We start from the raw sequence: 23,591 nt of genomic DNA, 5'->3' as shown, positions 1-23,591 counted from the left end.
CTTTGGCATTCTCTCCTAGGTAATGACCAGAGAGGCATAGCTTTGGCAGAGCAGATAGATGACTCCATATTTTGCACCGTGAACGAAGAGGCCCCCACGAGGATTATGGGTGACTGCCAGATTTATCTTTAGCGTCGCCTGGTCTGATAAATGACGTCTCCTGGCAACCCGTCATTTCATTGGGATCGGACCACCTCCCCATAATTCTCACCATCAACCGACCCTCCGATTTCATAACCTCTGAACGCCAGACGTTTATTAATCAAAAGAAAGCCAACTGGGAAGGCTTCAGAGAATACACCGATCGCCGCTTTAGTGAGCTCCCGTCCCCCTCTCATGTTTATGTTGCCCAGAGGGCGTTCCGGGACATCATCAACGCAGCAGCAGCTCGCTTCATACCCGCTGGTCGAGTCGCCCAAGCGAGGCCCAACTTCCCAGCCGAAGCGGCGGGACTCGCAGACGAGCGTGATGAACGCTGTCGTGCTAACGCTGCTGATCCTAGAATCAGAGAACTAAATCTAGAGATTACACACAAAAAAAATTTTTCTGATTCAATCACGAAATTAATTGATCCAATTAATTTTTTAATTGAAATGTCTTCAATCACGAAAATGATAGTATCAATCACAGTTTTAATTGGGCATAGAAAAAATTCTTGATTAAAAAATTAATTGATTTCATTGCCAAATTTCAATTAATTTTTTAATTGATTCAATTAAAAATTTAATTGATGTTGATTGCAAAACTCAATTAATTTATTAATTAAAAAAGGTAACTATTTTCAATTACATTCTGAATTGGCTTAGAATTTTTATTTGGATTAACAATTGATTGTTTGAAAAAAAAAAAATTAACTAAAAATTTAAAAAAAATGTTCATCATCATCATAAACTGACTTAGTCTTCCGAATTTGATTAAAAGTTAATTGTATCAATTAACTTTTTAATTAAAAATTTTAAAATGTTCATTCATTGACTTAATTAACTTAATGTTTCTATCTTGATTAAAAAGTTAATTGTACCAATTAATTTATTAATTGAAAAAAATTTCAACTTCAATTAACTTTTTAATTGGAAATATTTTGGTGATATTTTTTTCTGTGTAGTAAGATAGTCGACGAGCACAAGCGGAACACTTGGTTAGAGCACCTGAAGCAATGTAACTTAGGCACAGGGACTGGTAAATTGTGGTCAACAGTTAGAGCCCTCTCGAACCCCGCTACAAGGAATGATTTGATTTCAGTCACCTTTGGCGACGTGACTGTGACTGATCCGAAGAGATGCGCCAAATACTTCAACCGACAGTTTGTCGAGCATCCCGAGAGTGATAGAGCGAAAAGGAGAGCCACACGTCGCATACGTGGTCTCCGAGCCGACGACACACCACAATTTACTGCAGCCGAAGTTACCAGTGTCATCAACAGCGCGAAACCATCTAAGGCGCTGGGCCCCGACGGAATTTCAATGCTAATGTTGAAGCATCTGGGAATACTGGGAGTTGAGTACCTGACCAGACTCCTCAATTTGTCCTTAGAATCACTCATTATACCCGATGTCTGGAAGATGGGAAGAGTGATTCCACTACTGAAACCAGGCAACGATTCGAGTAAAGGTGAATCGTACAGACCGATAGCCAAGACACTTGAGGCAATACTCCTCCCTAGCCTTGTGGAGAATTTTCCAGCTGCCCACCATCAACATGGATTCCGTAAGGTACACAGTACGACGACAGCCTTACATGCCATTTCGACACATATCAATAAGGGACTTAATCAGCCCAGGCCGTGTCATAGGACGGTCCTCGTGGCGCTTGACCTATCGAAAGCATACAATACGGTCAACCATGCCACATTATTTGAGGACATCGAGAATACGTCCCTACCGGCAGGAGTGAAACGTTGGGTGCTGAATTATATGTGTGGACGCCAGACGTACGTGGAATTCAGGGAAATGTCAAAACCCCGTAGAGTTAAACAGGGAGTTCCCCAGGGTGGGGTGATATCTCCGGCACTATTTAACCTCTACCTGTCCTCGATTCCACGCCCACCTGACGGCGTCGAGATTGTATCATATGCTGATGACTGTACAATCTTGGCATCTGGGCCCAATGTTGATGACATCTGCGATCGTTTAAATGTCTACTTAGCTAATCTTACCAGTTATTTCACTGCGAGAAACTTGAGGATATCCCCCACCAAATCCTCAGCCACACTATTCACTACATGGACGGCAGAAGTGCGCAGGCAGTTGAATATTAGTGTCGATGGCGAAATAATTCCGACCACAAATTACCCCAAGATTCTTGGGGTCACATTCGACAGCCTTTTCAGGTCGTCTGCCCATGCCACTGCAATTTGTAATAACCTCCGTGGTAGAAACAAGGTCTTCAAGTCACTTGCCGGCAGTACTTGGGATGCGGACAAAGAAACCTTGTTAACTACCTATAAGGCAATTGGCCGGTCAGTGGTAAACTATGCAGCGCCAGTGTGGACCCCGCAAACTAGTGATACGCAGTGGAATAACATTCAAACCTGTCAGAACGCTGCCCTTAGAACTGCGACTGGGTGTCTCCGCAGCACACCCCTGGATCACCTTTATGTGGAGACAAAGATCATCCCTGTGCGAAGACACAACTACATGTTGTCAAAGCAGTATCTCCTGGGTTGTTATCGCAGTAATCATCCAAACCACCATCTCATGGATGCACAACCACCACCCAGGAACGTAAGGGTTGATATACATAATCTAGAGCGCGAGATCCAGCGCTACAAAAGAGAACGTGAGCAGCGTACCACACAGGTTTGAACAGGATTCATGAGGATACTGTAGCTGAAGCGGTGAGAAGCTACAAGGTTAATCCTGTTCTCGGAGTCCGTCCACCGCCCATAGCACCGGAGGAAAGAGACCTCCCACGGCAGACTAGGGTAGTTTTAGCCCATTTAAGATCAGGCAAGTGCAGCCGCCTCTATTCCTATTTATCAGTGATTGATAGCAGCGTAGTTGACGTATGTCCACTTTGCAACCAAGGCCCACACGACAGGCGTCATCTTTTCTCTTGCCCAGCTAAACCAACCCGTGCGGGTACGGCTATAAAAGCTCTCAGTATATCACAATGGACTGAACAGTCTAGGTTAAAGTGGCAGCCCGATTTATTTTCAGGCTCACTTGGACGATTCAATCCGTTGTGATACAATGTGGAACGCCGTTCGAGCACGGCTATAAAAGCTCTCAGTATATCACAATGGACTGAACAGTCTAGGTTAAAGTGGCAGCCCGATTTATTTTCAGGCTCACTTGGACGATTCAGTCCGTTGTGATACTGAATAGTCTAAGTGAGCCTGAAATATCGGGCTGCCACAATACCTAACATAACTTAAAGACAAATCATGATGTTTTGGTAGATTTTGCAAAATATATACAAATTTGATAATTTTTCTATAGAAATATAATTGTGACCAAATTTTCTATAGAAATAAAATTTTAACAAAATTTTCTATAGCAATAATTTGCTACACACCAAATTTTGTCAAAAAAAAAAAAATCAAAAATTTCAATAGAAAAATTTTCTATAGCAAAAAAGTTTTGACAAAATTTAGTATGTAGAAAATTTTGTAAAATCAAAATCAAAAATTCCAATAGAAAATTTTGTCAAAATTTTATTTCTATTTTTTTTTATTTTTCTATAGAAATACAATTTTGACGAAATTTGTCTATAGAATAAAATTTTTCTATAGAAATAAGATTTTGATTTTTTTAAGTTTGGTAGATTTTTGGTAAAATTTTCTACAGAAATAAAATGTTGACAAAATTCTCCATAGAAATAACATTTTCATAAAATTTTCTATAGAAAAAAAATATTGACACAATTTTTTATAGAAATAAAATTTTGACAAAACTTTCAATAGAAATAATAATTTTGATTTTTTTAGTGGTAGATTTTTGGTAAATTTTTCTTCAAATTTTGGTAGATTATTTTTGGCGCGAGTGGCAACCGTGCTCCAAGTACTTCCTCAATTTTGGACTGTTTTGTTGGAACCATGATAAGCAAGGTATATGTTTTTTCTTCCATTCACCTCTTTAGGATTTGTCTTTTTTTTTGGCAGTTCATTAAATTGTTTACAATTGTATTAAATTACACTTCTTTATCGAAATAATAAAAAAAAAATATTTCAATGTATTTTTCTTTTTGTTAATAGGTACCCACTCTAATGTACTATATACTATATATGCTATATCATGGTTTGTATTTATTAACAAGTAAATTTCGTATATATAAATAATTAGATAATTTTACAACTCGGTATTATATTTGACATATAAACTATAGGAAAAGCCCCTGTTTTAGTTGTTAGCTTCGTTTAGCTCAATTAATTAATATTTCTTTTAGTTGATTTTGAAAATGATCTTGTAAAGAAAATAAAAACAAAAATCTCATAAAATTGTTTCCCATAAACATTGTTGTTCTTCACGGTTTTATAACCAAAAAAAAAATATCAAGAACAACTACCGTGAGTTTGACGCAAAGTTTGTGGAAAGAAAATAATCCTTGTATGCAATATAAAAACTAATTAATCCACTTAGGGATTAATGTCATAGCAATAAAGCAAAGATGTTAAGGATGTTGTGAGACAAAATGTCTAAGAAGTAACAATTTCTCTTAATATAGTAGAATCCCTAAATGGGTTAGGTTCTGACCTAGCTATTTTAAACTTTACTCTTGATATTAAAACAAGTATATACGGCCGTAAGTTCGGCCAGGCCGAATCTTATGTACCATCCACCATGGATTGCGTAGAAACTTCTACGAAAGACTGTCATCCACAATCGAATTAATTGGATTGTGGTATCTTAAAACTTCTTAACATCGTTTTCTAAATCTAAAATATTAGACAAAAAAGGTATGTATAGGTAAGTCTACAAATAATTACGAATCGATATGGACATTTGCACGGTACGTAGAGAGCCAGAATTGAAATATTGGGTCGCTTATATGTGGGCTATATACAATTATGAACTTGATATGGACCAATTTTTGTGTGAATGGGGATCGATTTATCTGAAAGCTATATATAACTATAGACCGATATGGACCTAGTTAGGCATGGTTGTTAACGGCCATATACTAGCACAATGTACCAAATTTCAACTGACTCGGATGAAATTTGCTCCTCCAAGGGCCTCCAAAACCAAATATCGAGATCGGTTTATATGGGGCTATATATGATTATGGACTGATATGAACCACTTTTGACATGGTTGTTAAATATCATATACTACCACTACGTACCAAATTTTAACCAGATCGGAAGCAAAATTTTGCTTCTCCAAAAGGCACCAGAGGTCAAGTCTTGGGGATCGGTTTATATGGGGGCAATATATAATTATGGACTGATATGAACCAATTCCTGCATGGTTGTTGGATACCATATACTAACATCACGTACCAAATTTCAACCGAATCGGATGAATTTTGCTCTTCCAAGGGGCTCCTGAGGTCAAATCTGGGGATCGGTTTATATGGGGCCTATATATAATTATTGACCGATTTCGACCAATTTTTGCATGGGTGTTTGAGGCCACATATTAACACCACGTACCAAATTTCAACTGAATCAGATGAATTTTGGTCTTCAAAGAGGCTCCATAGGTCAAATCTGGTGATCGGTTTATATGGGGGCTATCTGTAATTATGGACCGATGTAGACCAATTTTTGCATGGTTGTTAGAGACCATATTCTAACACCATGTACCAAATTTCAGCCGGATCGGATGAAATTTGCTTCTCTTAGAGGGTCCGCAAGCCAAATCGGGGGATCGGTTTATATGGGGGCTATATGTAATTATGGACCGATGTGGATCAATTTTTGCATGGTTGTTAGAGACCATATACTAACATCATGTACCAAATTTCAGCCGGATCGGATGAAATTTGCTTCTCTTAGAGCAATCGCAAGCCAAATTTGGGGGTCCGTTTATATGGGGGCTATACGTAAGTGGACCGATATGGCCCATTTGAAATACCATCCGACCTACAACAATAACAACTACTTGTGCCAAGTTTCAAGTGGATAGCTTGTTTCGTTCGGATGTTAGTGTGATTCAGGGATGGCAAATGCAGACTATAGTACTTTTTTCAGTACTTTTACACCCTGGTCAGTACCGTAGTACCCCCGCAAATGATTTAGTACCTTTTGTGAAGCATTTTTGTGCCGATATCAGATTTATTGTACACTAGTTTTGACAAAATATTTTTATATTTTGAAATAAGTCTTTAACAGACTTATTAAAGCTACAAAAAAATATTATTTAAATGTTGTCAAAATTTTATTTTTACAGAAAATTTAGTTAATTTTTTTCTTTTGGTAAATTTGGTCAAAATTTTATATCTATAGAAAATTTTTTCAAAATTTTATTTCTATAGAAAATTTTGTCAAAATTTTATTTCTATAGAAAATTTTGTCAAAATTTTATTTCTGATGAAAATTTTATCAAAATTTCATTTTTATAGAATATTTAGTCAAACTTTTATTTCTGTTGAACATTTTGTTAAATTTTATATCTATAGAAAATTTTATCAAAACAGAAAGTTTTGTCAAAACTTTATTTCGGTAGAAAATTTTGTCAAAATTTTATTTCTATAGAAAATTTTGTCAAAATTTTATTTCTATAGAAACTTTTGTCAAAATTTTATTTCTATAGAAAACTGTCAAAATTTTTTCTATAGGAAATTTTTTAAAAAATTTTATCTCGTTGTTTTAATCGGCTTGAGGTCATGTGAATAAAAACAGATGTTGTTGTTTTTTGAGTTGTATTTTTATATTTAAAATTTTCCAATATTTCGAGAAACCAATTATAAAAGCAGATTTACTCTGGAGATGCTACATATTATAAATGTACCTGCAGAAAGACGAATGAATTTTAAGACTGATACGGACCATTGTGCACATATTTATAGAAATATTGTACAAAAATATAGAAAGACAGATTAGCTTTTAGTTGTAAATATACTCCCTTGTAAAGAAGTTCACTGTTCTTTAAATTTAAATGTAATTATCCGTGTTTTTCATGTAATGATATATTTTTTTGTTAATGTGTTAAATGTTTTCTCTTTTTGTTTAAAGTAATTTCCCTGAAGACGAGCATCGGAGATGTCTCGAAATATTGGAAAATTTTAAATATAAAAATACAACTCAAAAAACAACAACATCTGTTTTTATTCACATGACCTCAAGCCGAACTAAGCAAATATAATTAAAATTTTATCTCTATAAAAAATTTTGTCAAAACTTTATTTCTATAGAAAATTTAGTCAAAATTTTATTTTTATAGAATTTTTGTTTAAATTTTATTTCTGATGAAAATTTCGTCAAAGTTGTATTTCTATAGAATATTTAGTCAAACTTTTATTTCTGTTGAAAATTTTGTTAAATTTTATTTTTGTAGAATATTTTGTCAAAATTTTATATCTATAGAAAGTTTTGCCAAAATTTAATTTCTATAGAAAATTTCGTCAAAAATTTATTATTATTTATCTACAGAAAATTTATGAAATACCATGAATTCTACCAATCTACCAAACCGTGATTACAATACTACTGTAATCTTTGTAAGTGGATATAAAACGAAAAAAAAAATAAAATTGAGGAGTTGACATACAAAATTCAGTCTAAAGGTGCTCTTGACAATAATCTTCCAATGGAATTTTTGTTAAAATTTAATTTAGTGAAAAGTACTTTTTCGTTCAAAAAAATACCTTTTTTGTACTTTCTCAAAAATTGTATTTTCCATCCCTGGTGTGATTTCAACAGACGGACGGACGGACATGCTTAGATCGACTCAGAATTTCACCACGACCCAGAATATATATACTTTATGGGGTCTTAGAGCAATATTTCGATGTGTTACAAACGGAATGACAAAGTTAATATACCCCCATCCTATGGTGGAGGGTATAAAAAACTAGAAGGGATTGCCGTTGGGCTACGTGGTTAGAGGTGTTGTTGCTTTTAGTACTTCGTACATTTTGCAAATTGTCCAATATTCAGAATCAACTTATTATTCTATATATCAGAGAGTGCGACATTTGGCTCCGTTTTCGAATACACTCATATTGGGCGAAGAAAATATACATATCTATGAACAAGGGGCCGTATGTGGAACGCCGTTCGGACTCGGCTATAAAAAGGAGGTCTCCCCACAATTTCCAAGTATTATTTAATAATATATGAGGTGTAGCAACACCATACACGCACACGAAAATGAAATCTCATAATCCAAACAACAAAAATGAGCGAATAAATAAACATTTACTTTTTTTCTATGGAATGAGACTTTCTCTATCTCTAACATACACAAACGTTTTGAGAGAGAAATGAAAATTATTTGTTCGATTGAGGCGTACATACACACTCAAGGATTGTATTGAATGCTTATGGGTGAATTAAGATACGAGGATGGTTTAATAATGATAGTTAAGCTTCTATCCATTGAATTACACCGTCTTACACAAGTTTACATATGGTTTAAGAATTTGTAATTTCTTTAAATAATAAAATATAATGAAATATGCATTTACATACTTTAGTTTTAGTAAATTAATTAAAAAAGTATTTGTTAATTTTCAAGAAGATTTTTTAAGTCTGGTTTATGAACAACAACAAGAAGGTTAGGTTAGGTTATAGTGGCAGCCCGATTTAGTTTAAGGCTCACTTAGACTGTTCAGTCCATTGTGAGACCACGTTAACTAAAAGTACCCATTACATATGGGCACTTCTAGTTTTAAGCGCTGAACCTTCTCGATTATTTTCTTCTGTTGAACCAACCAGATTGTTCCAAAAAACATGAGCAGACTCAACAACAAGAAAAATGTTTAGTTAAAAGGTAAAAAACTCAAGGCTATGTAAACTTGTGTATGACTGTGTATGTATTGATTTATATATATAATATACCCTAAAAAAATTAATCTTGAGACTAATTAGATGATTTATAATTTTTACAGGTAACATATATGGCGTCCTAGATTTGAGAAGTTTCGAAATATGAATTGGTAAGACCACCCTATCTAAAAACTCAACTTTCCAGAAAACATAAATTTAATAGCCATCTTTTGACAGATATCTAATTTGCATGGAAAGAGTAATTGTAATTAGGCTTCTTTAGTAAAAAATTCATATTTTATCTATGGCAAAAGTAAAAAAAAACTACAGAATAAATCATGTTAAGTCATCTGCAGAAAGTCTTTCTGGCATCTATAGGCAGCCCTGTCCTCGTTATAATCCGTTCTAAAAACCAGGACAGGGCTCTTATTATGTCGTCTGCGGATAGACTCATTGGCACCGTCAGAGAGACAAATTGGCAGCCTCTTGTAGAACACTTTTTTGATTTACCTCCCTTTATTTCTCTATAAAAGTAAAAATTTCCGTATAGCGTCCTTAAACCTCTAATGTCATATCAACCTTAATTTTATCCAATTTCAAGGAAATAATACGATTATACCAATATATCAAAGAAAGCGGGTATGGGATTATTTCGGCATGTCCGTTTACTATCACTCAAAAAAAGTTTACTTGGATCCAAAGATTTTAACCTTCCCTTAAGGATTTTGGTATTGATTCCGAGCCAAAGATGCGGCTTCTTTAAAATAAAGAAATTTTTTAGCGACCTATCTGGCTTTAAATCTAGGACCAATAAAATTAAAATTAGGATACAGATCTCATTTATCAAATTTTCATTCTCTTTTCTTTAAATCAAAAATGTGTTTCTTTACTTTAAGGAAAATTAGTCATAGTTCAAAGACATGCGACTTTAACGGAGGGACAAATTTACAAAATTTGTGTCCTAAATTTAATGAAAAAAATTTTTGAAGCACAGACTATAAACTTTATTTTAATTAAAATTCCATTATTTTAAAGAAATTTGTCCTTAATATTTTGTAAATTTCGTATCCTAAAATTAAGATTGCGTAATCTTTATTATCACGTAAATATTTTTTTCAGTGTAAACTTTTGCAGTCTCATTCAACGTTAAAGTCTCATTTTATTTTTTACGTGTGGGAATAAAAAATTTCTATAGAAATAAAGTATTGACAAACTTTTCTATAGAAAAAAAATTTTGACAAAAAATTCTATAGAAATTAAAAAAATTTCTATAGAAATAAAATTTTGAAAAAATTTTCTATAGAAATAAAATTTTGAAAAAATTTTCTATAGAAATAAAATTTTGACAAAATTTTCTATAGAAATAAAATTTTGACAAAATTTTCTATAGAAATAAAATTTTGACAAAATTTTTATAGAAATAACATTTTGTCAAAATTTTCTATAGAAATAAAATTTTGACAAAAAATTCTATAGAAATTAAATAAATTTCTATAGAAATAAAATTTTGAGAAAATTTTCTATAGAAATAAAATTTTGACAAAATTTTCTATAGAAATAAAATTTTGACAAAATTTTCTATAGAAATAAAATGTTGACAAAATTTTCTATAGAAATAAAATGTTGACAAAATTTTCTATAGAAATAAAATTTTGTCAAAAAATTCTATAGAAATAAAATTTTGACAAAATGTTCTATAAAAATAAAATTTTGACAAAATTTTCTATAGAAATAAAATTTTGACAAAATTTTCTATAGAAATAAAATTTTGACAAAATTCTCTATAGAAATAAAATTTTGACAAAATTTTCTATAGAAATAAAATTTTGACAAAATTTTCTATAGAAATAAAATTTTGACAAAATTTTCTATAGAAATAAAATTTTGACAAAATTTTCTATAGAAATAAAATTTTGAAAAATTTTTCTATAGAAATAAAATTCTGACAAATTTTTCTATATTCTGTAGAAATAAAATTTTGACAAAATTTTCTATAGAAATAAAATTTTGACAAAATTTTCTATAGAAATAAAATTTTGACAAAATTTTCTATAAAAATAAAATTTTGACAAAATTTTTTATAGAAATTAAATTTTGACAAAATTTTCTATAGAAATAAAATTTTGACAAAATGTTCTATAGAAATAAAATTTTGACAAAATGTTCTATAGAAATAAAAATTTTACAAAAATTTCTATAGAAATAAAAATTTGACAAAATTTTCTATAAAACTAAAACTTTGAAAAAATTTTCTATAGAAATAAAATTTTAACAAAATTTTCGATAGAAATAACATTTTGACAAAATTTTCTATAGAAATAAAATTTGACAAAATTTTCTATAGAAATAAAATTTTGACAAAATTTTCTATAGAAATAAAATTTTGACAAAATTTTCTATAGAAATAAAATTTTGACAAAATTTTCTATAGAAATAAAATTTTGACAAATTTTTCTATAGAAATAAAATTTTGACAAAATTTTCTATAGAAATAAATTTTTGACAAAATTTTCTATAGAAATAAATTTTTGACAAAATTTTCTATAGAAATGAAATTTTGACAAAATTTTCTATAGAAATAAAATTTTGACAAAATGTTCTATAGAAATAAAAATTTTACAAAAATTTGTATAGAAATAAAAATTTGACAAAATTTTCTATAAAACTAAAACTTTGAAAAAATTTTCTATAGAAATAAAATTTTAACAAAATTTTCGATAGAAATAACATTTTGACAAAATTTTCTATAGAAATAAAATTTGACAAAATTTTCTATAGAAATAAAATTTTGACAAAATTTTCTATAGAAATAAAATTTTGACAAAATTTTCTATAGAAATAAAATTTTGACAAAATTTTCTATAGAAATAAAATTTTGACAAATTTTTCTATAGAAATAAAATTTTGACAAAATTTTCTATAGAAATAAAATTTTGACAAAATTTTCTATAGAAATAAAATTTTAACAAAATTTTCTATAGAAATAACATTTTGACAAAATTTTCTATAGAAATAAAATTTTGACAAAATTTTCTATAGAAATAAAATTTTAACAAAATTTTCTATAGAAATAAAGTATTGACAAAATTTTCTATAAAAATACAATTTTGACAAAAAATTCTATAAAAATAAAATTTTGACAAAATTTTCTATAGTAATAAAATTTTACAAAATAAATTTGTTTGTTTGGTAGTTTTTTTAAATTTTCTCCAAATTTTGTTAGATTATTTTTTGGCTCGAGTGGCAACCGTGCATAGATTACATCCTTTCACTGCATCCAAAGGAAATAAATAAATAACTTACGTTCACACACTATTCCTCATAAAAAATACAAATGCAGGATATTCAAAGAAGCTGGATATTTATAGAAGCTTCTGCATGTGAGGTGAACTCCGAAAGGAGTTGTTACATATACAAACAACAAAAGTAGCAACAGGAGCAGTGGAGGCACCAGTGGAGTCGTCATGTACAATGGTGTTTTTTGTATGCCCTTTTGTAGTTACAGGGCTGATGTTAGTGACTGTTTCTCCCGTTGCCCGAATGCAACAACAACGATGATAACAAAAAAAAAAAGAAAAACAAAGAGACAAACCAACATTCATCTCTACCTCCATATTGCTGTAGAATACTGAAAATGCCTTCATTTAGTTTGGTAGGTTAGTTTTTTTTATCATATCTTCTCTCGCTCATGGAAACAAGTATGTCCGACCATCAGTTCTTTTTATTTTTTTGTTTTTCATCCATTTGGTTTCATATGTTCTCTGTTGGTGTTTCGTGTTGGCTTCATTGTTTTTTTTTTTTTTTTTTTGCTAAACTATCCCTATTGTGTAGTGAAGCTGCTTGCCTACTGCCTACCATGGGGTGGGGGAACGTAAAGTTGGCCAACAACATTCAATATCCTTGCTTGTGTCGCTCACACGTTTTGTTATCATCCTCGGTATCCATCCCTTCATACATTTGGTCATGTTTCGGTCAGCATTTTGTTGTTGCTTCTGGCAGAAAGCTGATGAGCGTATTGAGTGGAGCTTTCTGTGTTTGGAATAAAATGAAGAAATAAAGTGGCAAAGACCTCTCCACATTACCCTGCCCACGGAGTCTCTGTGAATGGAGATGGGGCATCAATAACAAGCAGAACCAAGTCAACATTAAGAACAGCATTTAAGTCAAAATGCGGCAAGCTTCCAAGCAAGCCTCTACGACGAGTACATTCATTTGAGCCATTGGCCATGGTAACAACGACACCATGCTTGACGCTTGCAAACAACCGGAATAAAGGAAATCTTCTCCAATAAGTAGCAGAAAAAGACAGCGCAATTTTCAAAAGGAATTGAATGCATTTTTGCAACAACTTTGTGCCACAAATCTTAAATGTCAGTCATTCAGTCTAAACCAAGAAAACGTACCACATTCCAAAACACCAATTCGAATAAGCAACCTCTACTGCATCAGCTTCAGCATAATCATTGCCATCAACTGCAACCAATGGTATATAATGCATTCTCCTGCACTTTCGTGACTCTTCGTGTCATAGACAAAGTCGTAGGGAATGAAGAAGTTCAGGGCAATAAAGGAAAAATCCCTGCTGCTGCCGCTGCTAAAACCCACCCATACTTTAGTCATCCTCTCAACCAACCAACCATCAATGCATCCATCCATCTTCAAGACCAAAAAAAAAAAAAATACAAACGACTCGGTTTATGGGTATGAGTGGGAGCTACGTGAAAAAAGTGCGATTAAACAACTGCAGAGGAAATATGTAAATAAACTTGGCAACAATGTTTCATCCAACCATTCAACTAAAATTCCTTTTATCCTTTTCATACTGCAATCATACTGCTGTTGCACTTAGGGTGTTTTTTAGGGTTTAGAGTCGAAAAGTGAAAGGACATCTAATGTTATTCTACTTGGGATGAGATAAATATGTAAAATTTGATATACAAAGGCACTATGTCATAGCTCTTTTACTAACATCTGGATTAATTACATACAATTGCTGCTTATTAATGTGTGATATATATTTTCCAAAAAAACATCTCCGACCGAAAATACACACAAAAAAAAATTTTTCTGATTCAATCACGAAATTAATTCATCCAATTAATTTTTAATTGAAATGTCTTCAATCACAGAAATGATAGTATCAATTAAAAAATTAATTGAAGGTCAATTAAAAAGTTAATTGATCCAATTAAAAAATTAATTGATACTATTATTTTTGTGATTGATTTTTGTTTCAATTAAAAAATTTGTTGAATCAATTAAATTTTTAATTGCCCGTGTAAAAATTGGGGGATCTGATTTGATATGGTTAGATCTGAGCCAAGACAGGGTCAGATCTGAGCAGATCCGAAAAATGGTTATATCTGGTCAGATCTAAATACTATGAAATTGGATCTGATCAGATCTCAAAAATGAGACACATCTAATCAGATCTAATTTGATATAATTGTATATTATTTGATACAATTGTATCTTTCGAGATCTTTCAACACATAAAAGCCCATAATTTGTATATAAAATGAGATCAATTGTTTTATTTAATAATACAGACAAAAAGTATGTGCATAATAAATATGTTTAATTTAAATTGATCCATCAAAGCTATTTAAGAGTATTGACAGTTGAGTTAGAGTGTTGTCCAAGGGTTTTTTCGTTTGTTTCTTCTGCTTTGGACTTAGACACGCGACTAAAGTATTACAGCGTTAAGGCAATCTGCAATGAAATTAAGTAAAAAAACAATTATTAAACAAATATAGGAATAAACAAATATGGGAATATATTGAACTATGTAAGCAAGTATTAGTATTGTTTTGGATCATTCTTCTTTAAGTTGCAATAAAAATTGCCATATAATTTTATGTTGCTTTTAATACTCACATTTAAAGTGTATTCGGGATTAGGTTAGGTATAGGCTCATACATACTATTCAGACCATCATGACATCACAGTGATCAAGATCTCACTTATCACTGACTGCTGCTCGATTCAATAATTAGCTCAATAACATGGGACCTCCTTGCTATAATCGAGTCCTATCGGCATTTCACGTTGCGCTGAAACAACTTAGAGAATTTTTGAAGCAGAAATGTCACCAACATTACTGCGAGGAGATAATCCACCGCCGAAATAATTTTTGGTGTTGGTCGGAACTGGGATTGAACCCGTGACCTTTTGAATGCAAGGCGGGCATGTTAACCAGTACACCACTGAGGTTTCCTTTTTTTCCAAATCTAGAAAATAGTAAAACAATATGAAAATGACTACTAAAGAAATAACAAATACAATCTACTTACCTTAATCTCCGCAATAAAGGAAACGATATAACCTTTATCAAAGGAACACATTTAAAACAATTATATTAAATTTCTTAATTTTCTCAGCTAGTCTGGCGTTAAATTTGTTTAGAAGTGATGCCCTTGACGGCGTTGACATTTGACATAATGGCATTGAGGTTTAGACGTGTAATTCAAAAATCTTTTTTTAACTTCTTCATGACTTTTTTTAATATTTTGGACCGTATTTAACCCCATATATAGTCAGATATGATGTTATATCTACCATATCTTATTAGATATAGTGCTATATATGGTCCTATCCAAGCATATATTATTAGATATGCCAGATATAATTAGATATTATACTATATATGATGAGATCTGCAATTATATCTAACCAGATCTAGCACCATATATAGCATATCTGTGCATATCTAATTATGTCTGAACCAATATCTGAACAGATCCAATTAGACCCAATTTGATATTATTAGATAGGATTGGATCCTCCAATTTTTAAACGGGTGAATATTTTTTAAAACTCAATTAAAATTTTAATTGGAAAATTTTTCGAGAAATTTTTTTGTGTGTAGTCACCTAACAACTTTTATTGGATGCCCATCTCCCGTTCTAATGTTAAATTAACTCAGCTTTTGGGTATAACGTCTTAAGGATATGTTATTATTATTATAAAAATTCGAAAAAGCGAATATAATACAACCTGCCAAATACCACGGAAACGGACATAATATAATTTTTGATATATTCCATTTTTTTTAAATTCTTACAACAAAACCTCAAAATGTGTCTTATTTTAACAGGTTGGATGATAAGTCCCCGGTCTGACACATAGATGGCGTCGCTAGTATTAAATGCATATTATTTTTATATAGTACCAACCTTCAAATGATTCGTGTCAAAATTTGACGTATGTAAGTCAATTAGTTTGTGAGATAGAGCGTCTTTTGTGAAGCAACTTTTGTTATTGTGAAAAAAAATTCGTGTTTTGACAAAATACTATTTTCTGAAGGGAAAAAATACGGTGGAAGCAAAAACTTGGCTTGATAATGAGTTTCCGGACTCTGTCCCAGGGAAATCAACAATAATTGATTGGTATGCAAAATTCAAGCGTGGTGAAATGAGCACGGAGGACGGTGAACGCAGTGGACGCCCGAAAGAGGTGGTTACCGACGAAAACATCAAAAAAATCCACAAAATGATTTTGAATGACCGTAAAATGAAGTTGATCGAGATAGCAAGGGAACGTGTTGGTCATATCATTCAACAATATTTGGATATGCGGAAGCTCTGTGAAAAATGGGTGCCGCGCGAGCTCACATTTGACCAAAAACAACAACGTGTTGATGATTCTGAGCGGTGGTTGCAGCTGTTAACTTGTAATACACCCGAGTTTTTCCGTCGATATGTGACAATGGATGGAACATGGCTCCATCACTACACTCCTGAGTCCAATCGACAGTCGGCTGAGTGGACAGCGACCGGTGAACCGTCTCCGAAGCGTGGAAAGACTCAAAAGTCCGCTGACAAAGTAATGGCCTCTGTTTTTTGGGATGCGCATGGAATAATTTTTATCGATTATCTTGAGAAGGGAAAAACCATCAACAGTGACTATTATATGGCGTTATTGGAACGTTTGAAGGTCGAAATCGCGGCAAAACGGCCCCATATGAAGAAGAAAAAAGTGTTGTTCCACCAAGACAACGCACCGTGCCACAAGTCATTGAGAACGATGGCAAAAATTCATGAATTGGGCTTCGAATTGCTTCCCCAATCACCGTATTCTCCAGATCTGGCCCCCAGCGACTTTTTCTTGTTCTCAGACCTCAAAAGGATGCTCGCAGGGAAAAAATGTGGCTGCAATGAAGAGGTGATCGCCGAAACTGAGACCTATTTTGAGGCAAAACCGAAGGAGTACTACCAAAAATGGTATCAAAAAATTGGAAGGTCGTTATAATCGTTGTATCGCTCTTGAAGGGAACTATGTTGAATAATAAAAACGAATTTTGACAAAAAAATGTGTTTTTCTTTGTTAGACCGGGGACTTATCAGCCAACCTGTTAGTCATAAAGTCAGAAAAGTGCTTGACGTAAATGGACTAGGAATTTGGATAAAAAATATTTTTTTTTTATTGCAAAAATAAAAATTTTCGAATAAAGTAGAAAAAAATGTGACAGAGAACAACGTTTGAGATACCCGTTTTCCAACGTTTTTTTTGTTCTTTGCGTGTAGTATATGCTGAACTTTGTTGATATATTTCCTGATTTCTTTTGTGTTTAAAATTTTTAAGAAAAGAAAATTTCAAACGGATCGAATGAAATTTGCTTCTCCAAGAACTTCGTAAGTAAAATCTGGGAATCAGCTTAACATATATGGGCCGATATGGAACAATTTCTGCGTTGTTGTTAGAGGTCATATACTCAGCAAAAAAAAAAATTGGAAGTTGTTCCACAAACATTTCTTTTTAAGAACATCCTCCACACATTTTTTCCACTTCCGATTAATTGCTTTTGGGCCAGACTTAGAAAATGCGCTATTTGGCGGTTTAAAGTCAAAATTTTAATTTTTGACAATTAAATAAATGTCTAAAAATAATAATAGAGAATAGTGAAAGCAGAATAAAAAATTTTACCCCTGCAGGGATTTGAATCTGTGCTTTTTAAGTTTTCAATTTTTTTTTTGGTTAAAATATTTTTCTACAAAAATATACGCCGAAAACAACAAAAACAAAAACGATATAAAACATAAAAAAAATATATTTTGAAAAATTCACTTTTATATTCAAATTATCTAATTTTTACAATTTGAAAAACTTTTTCGCTCCGACTAGGGGGTTGAACCTGGTTTTGTTGGCAGAACGCCTTAGCACACTTAGCCACGAACGCCATTGAACACAAAGCGTCGAAACGTTAATTCAAATTTTTGTGATATGATCGTAATCTCAAGATGTTCTTTATTTGTATGAACGAAAAAATAAGAAACGCAGATTCAAATCTCACCAGCGGCAAGTTTTTTATCAAATATTTTTCTAAAAAATAATTTTTTTTTGTTACACATCCTTCTTATACCCTAAACCACATAGTGGTCAGGGTATAATAAGTTTGATCTGCCAAAAAATGTGCCTACCAGAAATATTGATTTTAGACCCCACAAAATATATACCGATCTACTCAGAATCACCTCCTGAGTCGATCTAGCACTTGGTGTCCGTCTGTCCTTGTATTTGTTGTTCGCAGGATTCCGGTCGCTATTATTAACCGATTTTGATAAAATTTATTACAGTGTGTTTTGGACGCTATTGAATTTGGAAGAAATCGGATCAAATGTAGATATAGTATATAGATATATATGTATCGCCCGATTTCGACAAATAGGGTCACATTGCGCTTTATTCCTCGTCAATCATCGTCAAATTTGTCACAAAGTAATATTTTTCATCACTCTTCAAGTCTGCAAAATTTCATCGAAATCGGCTCAGATTTAGATATAGCTCTCCCGATTTTGTCAAATATGGTCATAAACCCCTTATTTATTAACCGATCTTATTCAAACTTGGCTCAGTCTAATCTTTTATAGTGCTTACAATATGTACAAAAAATCATCGAAATCGGTTCAGATTTAACTATAGCTCCCATATACAGTCGACTCCGCTTTACTGAAACGTTAAAAATGCAGCCATTTAATTTCAGTTATCCGAAGTTTTTGCTAAAGCGGACTACGGATAACTGAAAAAAACTTCCAGTAATGCGAACTTCGGATAACTGAAAAAGTTTCAGTAAAGCGGACTCCGTATAACTGGAAAAAAATCCACTCAATTTCAGTTAACCGAACTTATGACCAATGCTATGTACATAAAATAATAAAAACAAGGTGTTTGATTCCGTGTGTGTGCCATCTACAATTTTACCTTTCAGTTGATTTTATTTACAGAGTGATTTAAACTGTTTTGAAAGTGCCATCTTCACTTGAAATAAAGCGTTCTCAATACGGAGAAGAAAATGTACTCTCTCTCAATAGCGAGAATGTGGCATTTTCAGTAAAGCGAAATCATACTAATGTGACGAAACTCATTTGAACACAAAAAACTTTTCAGTAATCCGATTTTTTCAGTTAAGCGGAGTTTCACTAAAGCGGAGTAATTTAAATGAAATGGACAGAAAAAACAACTGGGGAATGCGATCGATTTCAGTTATCCGAGGTTTTTCAGTAAAGCGCATTGCGCTAAAGCGGAGTCGACTGTATATGTATCGCCCGATTTTGTCAAATTAGGCCGTAAAACTCTTATTTATCAACCGATTGTACTCAAATTTGGCTAAATGTAGTCTTCTATAGCACTAACTGTATGTGCAAAAGTTCATCGAAATCGGTTCAGATTTAGATATAGCTCCCATGTATATGTATCGCCCGATTTTGCCAAATTTCTCCCTAATAACCCTATTTTTGACAATAGAGGCATCATTTATTAACTGATCGTACTCAAATTTTGCACAAGGTAACCGTCGGTGGTATCAATCATATTGTACAAATTGGTTCAGATTTAGAAATAGCTCCCATATATATGCATCGCTCGATTTTCCCAAATTTGGCCATAATATTCTGATTTTTTAACCAATGTTACTCAAATTTCAAATTTTGATGTACTAGTCGATTGTATTTGGACTTACATGTAGCTCTTACAATTTTTTTTTTATTTATTTCAATTTATTACAACTGAGTAAAACACTCAGTTGTAATAAATTTTTACAACTGAGTGTTTTACTCATTTTATTTTTTATTTAGATTATCATTATATACAGCTTATCACTAAAATTTAACATTGACCGATTTTTACTAATTTGGATTTATTACCCACAACTTATTGAGCGATTTCCTTTTTTCTTAATAACGGACTCAATATTAGTAGCATACTAACTCTGTAGGGGCAAAATCAACTATAGCTCCCAATATCGGACATTTCTGCTCAGGTTGTGGCAAGACTCCCATAAACATGTACCCCCTTATGTTATTAAATGTGAAAATGCGGTTTATCACCCAAACCTTACCCACAAACAATGTCTACGAATCCAGTAGGGATGGTTTAGGGTATGATATAGTCGGCCCCGCCCGACTTTCTACTTTACTCACTTGTTATTTTTTTATTTTCGTTATATATTTTCGTATAAATATATTTTTTCAATTAAAAATCAACAAAAAAAAAAATTAAAAATTCTCGTAATTTGCAAAACCTCCTCAAAAGAACTTCCATGGAAGCGGAAAAGTTAAACGGCACAGGTTCAAATCCCAGCAAGGATGAAATTTATTTTTTTATTATTATTTTTTATTAATTTTCTATTTTTTTTTTTAGTTTTTATTAATTTTCTATTTTTTTGTGAAATTTAATTGTCCAAAACTTAAATTTGCACTTAAAATATCCCAGCAAAAAAAATTGGAAGTTGTTCCACAAACATTTCTTTTAAAGCCCATCCCAGAATCCCCCATCGAGTTTTTTCAACTTCCGATGCAGTCCTTTTGGACAACTTCACAAACATTTCTTCTAAAGCGCATCGTGGGATCCCCCAATAATTTTTTTCCACTTCCGACGCAGTCCTTTTGGACAAGTGCACAAACACTTCTTCTAAAGCACATCTTGGGATCCCCCAATGATTTTTTTCTACTTCCGATGCATTCCTTGTGGACAAGTATTAGAAAGAAAGCAATCAGGTTATTTTAAGTGCAAATTTTGTACAATTCAATTTTACAAAAAAATAAAAAACTAATAAAAAAACTAAAAAAAATAGAAATAAATAAAACAAGTAAAAAAATAATTAAAAAAAATAAATTTCATCCCCGCTGGGATTTGAACCTGTGCCGTTTGACTTTTTCGCTTCCATGGAAGTTCTTTTGAGAAGGTTTTGCAAATTACGAGAATTTTTAATTTTTTTTTTTGATTTTTAATGGAAAAAATATATTTATACGAAAATATATGCCGAAAATAAATAATAAAAACGATGCATGACATAAAAAAATACTTTTTTAGAAAAATATTTGATAAAAAAAATTGCCGCTGGTGAGATTTGAACCTGCGTTTCTTATTTTTTTGTTCATACTAATAAAGAACATCTCGAGAAGCAATTATAATGTTATTCCTTCGTGTCGTATTACGATCATATCACAAACATTTGAATTGACCTTTCGACGCTTTATGTTCAATGGCGTTTTTGGCTGAGTGTGCTAAGGCGTTCTGTTATGGTGCCAGCAAACCCAGGTTCCACCCCTGGTCGGAGCGAACAAATTTTTCAAATTGTAAAAATTAGATAATAGAAAAATAATTGTGTAATAAAACATATGGATGAAAAAAAAATGAAATTGGTTGAAAAAAATTTTTTTTCGCTTTTTAAATTTCTCCATTCAAATTAACTTCCAGGGCACAACTTCTAAAGCAATGCAAAGGATCCAAAAAGGGAGTACTTCCGTCCTATGACAAGCCCATGTAAAATTCATTGGAGATGATCCAAGTTTGCACTACTTCCGGACCACAGATTGGGGATCCAAACTACTTTTTTGGAAGCTCTTTTTTTGCTGGGTAGCCTAATTCCTTGCTTTCTAATACTTGCAGTCAAAAAGGACTGCTTCGGAAGTAGAAAAAAATCATTGGGGGATCCCAAGTTGCGCTTTAGAAGAAATGTTTGTGGACTTGTCCAAAAGGACTGCATCGGAAGTTAAAAAAACTCGATGGGGGATTCTGGGATGCGCTTTGAAAGAAATGTTTGTGGAACAAATTCCAATTTTTTTTGCTGGCCCAGAAAAAAAAATTTGAAAGTTCTTCTAAAAGCACAGCTTTAAAAGCACTTCCAAAAATGCCCTCCCGAAGATGTTCTTTAGTTTAAGTACACAAGGAGATCTTTTGATTGAATTGTTTATAAATCGCTTTTTTCATATTTTTAATGTGTAATTTTAACTTATTTTGTTTCAAATAGGTTAAAAACAGAGTAAAAATAAATAAAATGGTACAAATTATTTAAATTCTGTCGATAAAATTTCTAAATTAATTCTAGAAAAATTTCAAATTTTTGAAAATATTTGGGGTTAAACGTTTCAGACAAGCGTTAGAATGCAATTAAAATCATAAAAAATATGAAATTTAAGTATTTGGCAAAATATCACAAAATTCTCCGATCCCCATCCAAAACACTGAATTCGGATCACATCTTGAGAAGTGATGCAAATTCAGTGCAATGGCTGTTGAAATGGTGGGCATCCGTCCTATGACAAGCCCATGCTAAATTAATCGCTTCTGCGCCAATTTTGTACCACTTCCGCTTCCAAAAAGAACATTTTTACTCCTGTTTCGGCGACTCGTTTTTTTTTGCTGGGTTGTCATGCACATTGTAGACTGTTTTCTTATTCTTGTAATATTAAAGTTTATCCCAAGTTCAATTCTTTCATATTTTATACATAAAGCGTATTAACCCATTCAACGAAAACATTGGACGTTATAATATTCTTCATGAGTTTATACAGGCCTTGATAGATCAAACACAACACTGTGATTGATTTCAAGAAAATATTACGAAATTAACTGAGGCCAGAAATACTCGAAAGGGGGACTGCAAAGCCAAGGGAGGATTCCACATATCCAGAGTTGACGGGGGCCTGATTCATAGCGTTTTTCTTGTTGTGTGTTTCTTGTTGTTGTAAGTTTTCGTTTTCAGATTGCTTTTCTTTATATCACTGAAGCCATTACGGCGACAAGTACAATGTTACGGTCAATGACTGGATGACTTGTTAAGTGCTAAATGAAATGAATGAAGAACAAATAGAATTTTTAAATAATGTTTTTTTTTTCACTTTTCTCTATGGGCTTTGGTATGGTTTGTGGTACAAAATATATTTTATGTATACATATGTACATGGGTATAATGTGGGGATGTACCCCTTACTTGTCTCCACCCTCCATCAGTTTGATATTTCTTGAGCCTCGAAACATGTGTTACGAGACTTTGTTATGCCCATGCAAAAGACGATGATTCAGATGAAAAAATCTCATAGGAAAGCACAAATAGAAAAAACAATATTGAGGCAAAAAAAAAAAAGAAATAAAAAGAAATCGTCATGATAACATCACCATTGCATTCACATAAGTCGTCATAGGACAAAACAACTCCTTAGTAACAAAGAGGGTCTATTGTCAATGGCAGTTCTAATAATTATGGCATAGATCAAAAGCAATCATGGGATGAAGAGTAACTGAATTGTGGAAGAAAGCTGATGGTGCCATAAACACATAGTATTTCTGACTAGATCTATTGAAGTATACGCGTAATGATAGACCAAGAAAAAAAAATACAGATTTTGGGATCACCGTTAGAGTTGAGAATTTCTAAGATGTGACACAAAGTGTGTCACATAAAAAGTAGCTCTCTTTCTCACAAAAAAACAAATAG

The 23,591-nt window shown here is 32.4% G+C and overlaps 1 protein-coding gene and 1 long non-coding RNA gene across 3 annotated transcripts in view; both read left to right on the top strand.

Annotated features, from left to right (window-relative positions):
* Positions 1-23,591, top strand: part of tou (bromodomain adjacent to zinc finger domain 2B toutatis) — a 255,805-nt gene that overhangs the window by 26,361 nt on the left and 205,853 nt on the right. Inside the window, exon 2 of one of the 2 annotated variants that reach the window (XM_075313307.1) lies at positions 8,998-9,045. The exons of the other annotated variant lie outside the window; for it this stretch is intronic. The gene's annotated coding sequence lies outside the window, so the exon portion shown is untranslated. The remainder of the gene's footprint in view (positions 1-8,997; positions 9,046-23,591) is intronic. 2 annotated transcript variants of the gene reach the window in all.
* Positions 6,994-7,225, top strand: LOC142240710 (uncharacterized). The gene is made up of 2 exons (XR_012723361.1): positions 6,994-7,045; positions 7,121-7,225. It is a non-coding gene; the product is annotated as an uncharacterized LOC142240710 (long non-coding RNA).

Source organism: Haematobia irritans, chromosome 5 (genome assembly GCF_050003625.1).
Source record: "Haematobia irritans isolate KBUSLIRL chromosome 5, ASM5000362v1, whole genome shotgun sequence".
In the NCBI taxonomy this organism is placed as follows: Eukaryota; Metazoa; Arthropoda; class Insecta; order Diptera; family Muscidae; genus Haematobia; species Haematobia irritans.
Note: the sequence above shows the minus strand (reverse complement) of the source record. Positions and strands in the feature narration are given on the sequence as shown.